The sequence below is a fragment of the Macaca mulatta genome, chromosome 5 (assembly GCF_049350105.2).
Source record: "Macaca mulatta isolate MMU2019108-1 chromosome 5, T2T-MMU8v2.0, whole genome shotgun sequence".
NCBI lineage: Eukaryota > Metazoa > Chordata > Mammalia > Primates > Cercopithecidae > Macaca > Macaca mulatta.
The window spans coordinates 112,213,028-112,220,696 of record NC_133410.1 but is presented as its reverse complement, the minus strand read 5'-3'; positions in this window follow the sequence as shown (position 1 = coordinate 112,220,696).

Sequence of the window (7,669 nt, the reverse complement as noted above, 5' to 3'; positions counted from 1 at the left end):
CATAATTTTGTCTCACACGTTCAAGATATCTGCTGGATAAATTCACAGAAAAGAGATTGCTAAGTTAAAGATGTGTGTGTTTGTGTGTGTGTAATTTTGACAGATATTGCCAAATTTCTCTCCGTAGGTGCTGTATAAACAGATGAGAGTGCCCCCACAGCATTGTTATTAGAGTATGTTATTCAAACTGTTGGATTTGGGGCTAATAAGTGGAAATGTTTAATCTCAGTAAAATTTTACTATTTTTTCTCTTGTCACAAGTGAGGTGAAACATCTTTTCAGACTGGGAAAAATGTTAAATGACCAATAGCAACTATGGCTGGTGAGGGGTCCAAGTAAAAGAGTATTGTTATGGATAGCTGGCATGAATGTGAAATTTTTCAACCTATTTGTAAAACAGTCTGGCAACCTGTATTAAAATTTTTTAAGCTACAAATATCTTTTGTCCTTGCTATACCATTCTTGGGAATCTGTCCTATAGAAATAAAATACATAAGGTTCTATTCACAAAAATATTCATAGTGGAAAAAAGGGTAACAAAGTGAAAGCTATCAGTAGGAAAATGGCAGAATAAATTACAACTCCTGCATCCTATAAAATATTATATAGCTATCAAAAGGAATGAATTCAAGTTGTATGAGTTGTCATTTCCAGATATTGCTAAATGAGAAAAAGATGGAGAAAAGTGTAGGATCTCAATCTGTAAAACAAAATACATCATCAATACATATACAGATGTTCACATATCTGTGTGTACACATACAGATATTTCTATTTGTAAAGGTATATATATACATGAACATATATATGAGGGAATGTGAAAAACACATATTACTTGCGATTATAGGTTTGCTTGCTCTTAGGTCAAAACAGTAATGATATAAGATGTAAATTTCTTTTTCTCTCATAGTCCAAGGATAATCAGTTCATGACTGATAGAGCAGCTCTGTATATTAGGTACTCAAGCTACTTGTAGCTTTTTAATCTGATTTACTCAATATGTGGCTTCTATTTCATGGCCTAAGATGGTAGTTCCACCTCCTGCCATGATACATTTGAGAATAGGAAACAGAAAAAGAGTATACTTCTTCTTTCTAAGGGCATATTACAGAAGTTGGAGCCACCATTTCCACTTACAACCCATGGGCCACAATCTAGTTACGTGGCCAAACTTTCAAGAGAGTTAGGAAATTATAGTCAGTATCCGTCTAGCAATGTATCCAGCTAACATATGGGGGTTCTGCCAGGCACGGTGGCTCATGTCTGTAATCCTAGCACTTTGGGAGGCTGAGGCGGGTGGATCACCTGAGGTCAGGAGTTCGAGACCAGCCTGACCAATATGGAGAAACGCCGTCTCAGTGAAACCCCATCTCTACTAAAAATACAAAAAAATGGTGGTGTGCACCCGTAGTCCCAGCTACTCAGGAGGCTGAGACGGGAGAATTGCTTGAACTCGGGCAGCGGAGGTTTCAGTGAGCCGAGATCGCGCCATTGCACTCCAGCCTGGGCGCAGAGCAAGACTCCGTCTCAAAAAAACCCAAAAAAACAAAACAAAACATATGGGGGTTCTAATATAAAAGGAAGAGGAGGAGAAAGGACATTGGGAAATAATAGTATTCTCTGCCACAACAGAGTAAATAGGTGAGCTAGGTAATGGAAAAGGGACTCTTTCCCAAAAGTTATCTATTTCTGCATTACACATGCATTCCAAAACAGTGGCTTAAAACAGTGATTTATTATCTCTCACTACATTGATTTGGCCAGAAAGTTCTGTTAGTCTTCCCTGTGTTCACTCATGTGGCTCCCTTTACACTGTTTTTCAGTCCCAGACTTAAAACATAGTGGTCTCAGTGCAGTGTTCTAAACGGTGAAAAAAGAAGTTGTACAAAGTCACATCTATTTGCATTCTATGGTCAAAGAAAGTCACAAAGATAGCTAGATTCAAGGGCTGAGGAAATAAACCCTTTGATGGGAAAGTGGCAAAGGCACGTTGCAAAGATGTATGAACAAAGTAGGCATGATTTATTGAGGGCAAACATTTTAACAATCCCATAAATTACACATTTTACATTTTTTTAAAATCTTTATTTCAATAATTTGTGAGAAACGTGGGTTTTGGTTACATGGATAAGTTCTTTAGTGGTGATTTCTGAGATTCTGGTGCACCTGTCACCTGAGCAATGAACACTGTAGCCAATGTGTAGCCTTTTATCCCTCACCCCCGTCACCCTCCCCCCACAGAGTTCCCAAAGTCCACTGTTATCAATCTTATGACTTTGCATCCTCGTAGCCTAGCTCCTACTTATAAGTGAGAACATATGATGTTTGGTTTTCCATTCCTGAGTTACTTCACTTAGAATAATGGTCTCCAACTCCATCCAAGTTGCTGTGAATGCCATTATTTCATTTCTTTTTATGGCTGAGTAGTTTTCCATGGTATAAAAGCTATATATTTACATTTATGTATAGAAATTAAATTTAATATATGTATATAAATGTTCGTATTTGTTGGTTAAACTTGTGGTGGGTAGATACAAGTCTGACCAAGTCACTCTTCTGCTTTTTATTGCCACACAGATTTATTGAGGGCAAATATTGTAACAATCCCAAAAATTACACATTTTACATTTTTAAAAATTTTTATTTCAATAGTTTGTGAGAAGTCCAAGTTCCTTAGCCTATACTATTTCTACTATATTACACTACCTCCCAGAGAACATGGTATAAAAACCAGGAAGAAAGAGAAATTGCTTCTGGCTGAAGTGGTTGGGAAAGGCTTCATGTAAGATGTGGGATCTGAACTGGAATAAATATTTGAACTGATGGAGAGGGGTAAGGCGGTAAACCCTAATTCATAATATTTTAAGGACCACCCTTTTAAAAATTGTAATATAGCATATATGCAAAAATGAGTGATTTATCACAAAGAATATCCCTGTATCCAGCACCCAGGAAATAGAAACCTTCTTATGAGAGACCCCAATAACTATCCTGTCGCTCTTCCCCAAATGTAACCACTCTTCTAATTTCTAACCATACATCATTTTTGCCTAGTTTTGAATCTTACATGAATGAAATTATATGTGTATTTTCACCATTATATTTCTGAAAATGATCTGTGGTGTTTATAGTTTGTTCATATTCACTTCTATATTAAATGGATAAACAAAATATATCCATTTTATTGTTGATATTTCAGTGGGCTGTTTCCACTTTAAAGCTATTAACCAATTATGGTGCATTCTTCTATATGTCTCTTTACATGCAAGTGAAGACATTTCTGTTGAGTATATACTTAGGATTAAACTTGCTTAGTCATTGAGGTATTTTCAAATTTTGTAAAGAATGACAGCTTTCCAAAGTTTATAGAAACTTTAGCCAATCCCCGTCTCCCTGTCCCCCATCACTGCCCCACAACAGTGTGTCAGAGTTTCACTTTCTCCATACTGTGGTCAACATGTGGTACTGTCAATCTTTTTAATTTGATCATTCTGAAGGGAATGTAGTGGTATCTCATTTTGATATTAACCTTTTACTTGATGACCACTGAAGTTGAGCACCATTTTATACTACTTAATATTTGGAGATCTTTAAGTTTTTGCTTGACAAAAATGGCCTTCAGAGACATTTGGAGATCTTTTCTGTAGTGCCTGTTTAAGTCACTTGCCCACATTTCTGTCGGGTTGTCAGTCTTTTTCTTATTGATTTTTAGGAATCATTTATATATTCTGGATATGAGTTCTTGGTCAAATATATATGTGGCCAGTATCTTTTCTTATAATTTGGTTTGTCTTTTTGTAATGGTGCCTTGATAAACAGAATTAGTAATGTAATACGTTGTAACAGTATCTTTCCTTTTTTTTTTTTTTTTTTTTTGAGACGGGGTCTCTCTCTTGTCACCCAAGCTGCAGTGTAGTGGCACAACCAGGGCTCACTGCAGCCTCAACCTCCTGGGGTCAGGTGATCCTCCTACCTTAGCCTCCCAAGTAGCTGGGACTACAGATGTGTGCCACCACACCCAGCTAGTTTTTTTGTACTTCTTGTAGAAATGGGGTTTTGCCATGTTGTCCCAGCTAGTCTCAAACTCCTGGGCTTGCCTCAGCTTCTCAAAGTGCTGGGATTACATGCATGAGCCACCATGCCCAGCCTTCTTAAATTATTTTTAATCTGTCCTCTATTTCCTCTTAAGACTCTAAAGATACGGTAATGTGCAACAGAAATTATTACAGGAAATGGACCCTCAAGTAAGATTCTGAGATTGGATTGGATACACACACACACACACACACACACACGCACACATAAAATCAATCAGAGGAATAACCTCGTTGCTATAAGCAAAGAGACTACAGACTACAGGTAATCCATGGCTTACAGTATTTAGTTTAGTTTTTTTGTGTGACCATAGCTCACTGCAGCCTCAACCTCTTAGGCTCAAGCAATCCTCCTGCCTCAGCCTCCTGAGTAGCTGGGGATATAGGTGTGCACTACCATACCCAGCCAATTTATATTTTATTTATTTATTTATAAGATGGAGTTTTGCTCTTGTCACCCAGGCTTCAGTGCAATGGTGTGATCTTGGCTCACTGCATCCTCCGCCTCCCGGGTTCATGCGATTCTCCTGTCTCAGCCTCCCCAGTAACTGGGATTATAGGCACCCGCCACCACGCCCAGCTAATTTTTGTATTTTTAGTAGAGACAGAGTTTTACCATGTTGGCCAGGCTGGTCTTGAACTCCTGACCTCAGGTGATCCACCCGCCTCAGCCTCCCAAAGTGCTGAGATTACAGGTGTGAGCCACTGTGCTCGGCCTGTTTTTATTTTTTTGTAGAGACAGTCTCACTGTATTGCCTAGGCTGGTCTTGAACTCCTGAGCTCCAGTGATCCTCCTGCCTTTGCCTCCCAAAGTGCTGGGATTACAGGAAGGAGTCACTGCACTCAGCCAGTTTGCAGTAGTATTATGATTAACAGTAACAACATGAAATTAAGTGAAGCGGGTAAGGAGTGTATCACCATGGTAACCATAGTAATTATAAAAATTATAGATCCATCTGGCTTTTCTTATGGTCCGAAACAGAAAGTACTTAACCCGTTTATGTCAGAGATTGCAATTTTTTGAATTTTTGCATGAGTGAAAACTCAGACCTTGGCGATGACCTTGAGCAGTAGGCTATAAATAATTCCCACATGCTTAGCATTCCAATAATGGAGCACTAGGCATAAGTGGCTTAAGGGGCATGGTGGCTCATACCTGTAGTCCCCTATCTGGGAGGCTGCAGTGGGAGGATCTCTTGAGGCCAGGAGTTTGAGACGAACCTGGGCAACATTGCAAAACCCCATTTCTAAAAAAATTTTTTTTAATTAGCTGGGCATGGTAGCACACACCTATTGTCCCAGCAACTCAGGAGGCTGAGGCAGGAGGGTTGTCTAAGCCCAAGAGTTTGAGGCTGCAGTGAGCTATGATCATGCCACTGCACTAAAGCCTGGGTGATAGAGGGGGACCCTATCTCTAAGAAAAAGAAAAGAAAAATACATAAGAAAAACATAAAAACTACAATTAAGACTGTATGTTGTGACCAGGCGCAGTGGCTCACACCTGTAATCCCAGCACTTTGGGAGGCTGAGGTGGGTGGATCACTTGAGGCCAGGAGTTCAAGACCAGCCTAGTTAACATGGTAAAACCCTATCTCTACGAAAAAATACAAAAATTAGCTGAGTGTGGTGGCGCGTGCCTGTAGTCCTAGCTACTTGGGAACGTGAGGCATGAGAATCACTTGAACCCACAAACAACAACAACAACAAAAAGAAAATGACTCTATGTGGAGCATCAAAACTCCACTACAGGTCTGAAGGAATTGATTATCTTCTGTAATCACTGGGCAGATATGGTAGATTTGTAGTATCAATTACATGCTTAATTCTTCCCCTTTCCTATTCTAACATTGGAACATTGGTGAGGGGAGTGGGGTCCTAAGACATAGGATAGGGATGTTTGAGCAGAGAAAAATGAAGCTGAAAACTCTGAACATCCATCTTCCCCTAAATCTCTTTCTGAGGAAACCAGCCTCCTATGCATAGAGGCTTCCAGTGATTGCACTTGGGCAAGCTCCTTCACAAGCTGATACATGCTCTCCTCAGAACTTACTAGCTGGGGCTAGGCACGGTAGCTCAGGCCTGTAATCCCAGCCTTTGGGAGGCTGAGGTGGGAGGACTGCTTGAGCCCAGGAGTTCAAAACTAGCCTAGGCAACACAGCAAGGCTCTGTCTCTAAAAAAAAAAAAAAAAAAAAAAAAAAATTTTTTTTAATTAGCCATGCATGGTGGTTTGTGCCTGTAGTCCCAGCTACTCAGAAGGTTGAGGTGGGAAGATCACTTGAGCCCAGGCGTTCAAAGTTGCAATGAGCCATGATCACACCATTGCACTCCAGTCTGAACAACAAAGCAAGACCCTCCCTGTCTCCAAAAAGTAATAATAAAATAAAGAATTTACCCTTACTACCTATTAGTGCCTCCAGTTATATCCCAACATAGCCTAGTCAGAGAAGTATGAGGCCTTCTCTGGACAGAGAAAGCCTACCTAGGAGAACTAAAGGCCTTGCCATTTTCATCAGTGGGAACTTGGACAGCATATATGGGAATACATTTAAGGTTAGATCATGGCAAATTTATTGGCATGGGTGCACTTACCTAAGAATCAAGAGTTAATATTTTGGCATTAATAATTTGGTAGGATAAGGCTTAAATTCAGTAATAGCCTATAAATAAGATGGCCAAAATGCCAGAAATTCCTGGGCATATTGTAGAGGAGAAAACACAAAGGCTCCTTAGCCACTGTTAATTTTCACCATGTCATTAAGGAATGCAGTGATGATGGAAGCACTACCATTTCACAAGGAGCTCTAAAGTAGCTGTCTTTGTTGTCAAGAGATGATGGTGGTGAACACTGTAGTGGAACTGGGTTTGCTGATCTTAGTGGGAACATTAGAATCCCAAGGCAATAGAGGACACATAAGAGCATATAAATATCAGACACAGGCTGGACACAGTGGCTGACGTCTGTAATCCCAGCACTTTGGGAGGCTGACGCAGGCAGATCACTTGAGGCCAGGAGTTCGAGACCAGCCTGACCAACATGGTGAAACTTCATCTCTAGTAAAAATACAAAAATTAGCTGGGTGTGGTAATGCATGCCTGTGGTCTCAGCTACTCAGGAGGCTGAGGCAAGAGAATGGCTTGAGCCTGGGAGGTGGAGGTTGCAGTGAGCTGAGATCATGCCACTGCACTCCAGCCTGGGCAACAGAGCAAGACTCTGTCTCAAAAAATATATATATATACACACACACACACACACACACACACACACATATATATACACACACACATATATATCTCTCTGAGACAAAGTAGGCACAATTACCAAAATAAGTCAGAGGAGAGAACGTTTAAAACTAGAGTATTTTGACCCACAGGGAAAAGTGATAATGGCTAAATGATCATGAGGTCCCTGGAAATAAAATACATTAAGTAACCTACCAAGGTGCTGCTTGACATATATAGGTGCAAAAATTCTTGTGTTTCTGTAGTAAAATTTGAAGCATCTCATCTAGCTCCCAGACTTGGTACTCCTTCACTGATGGAAAGAGACTGGATCCTTTGACAAAAGGGGCAATGC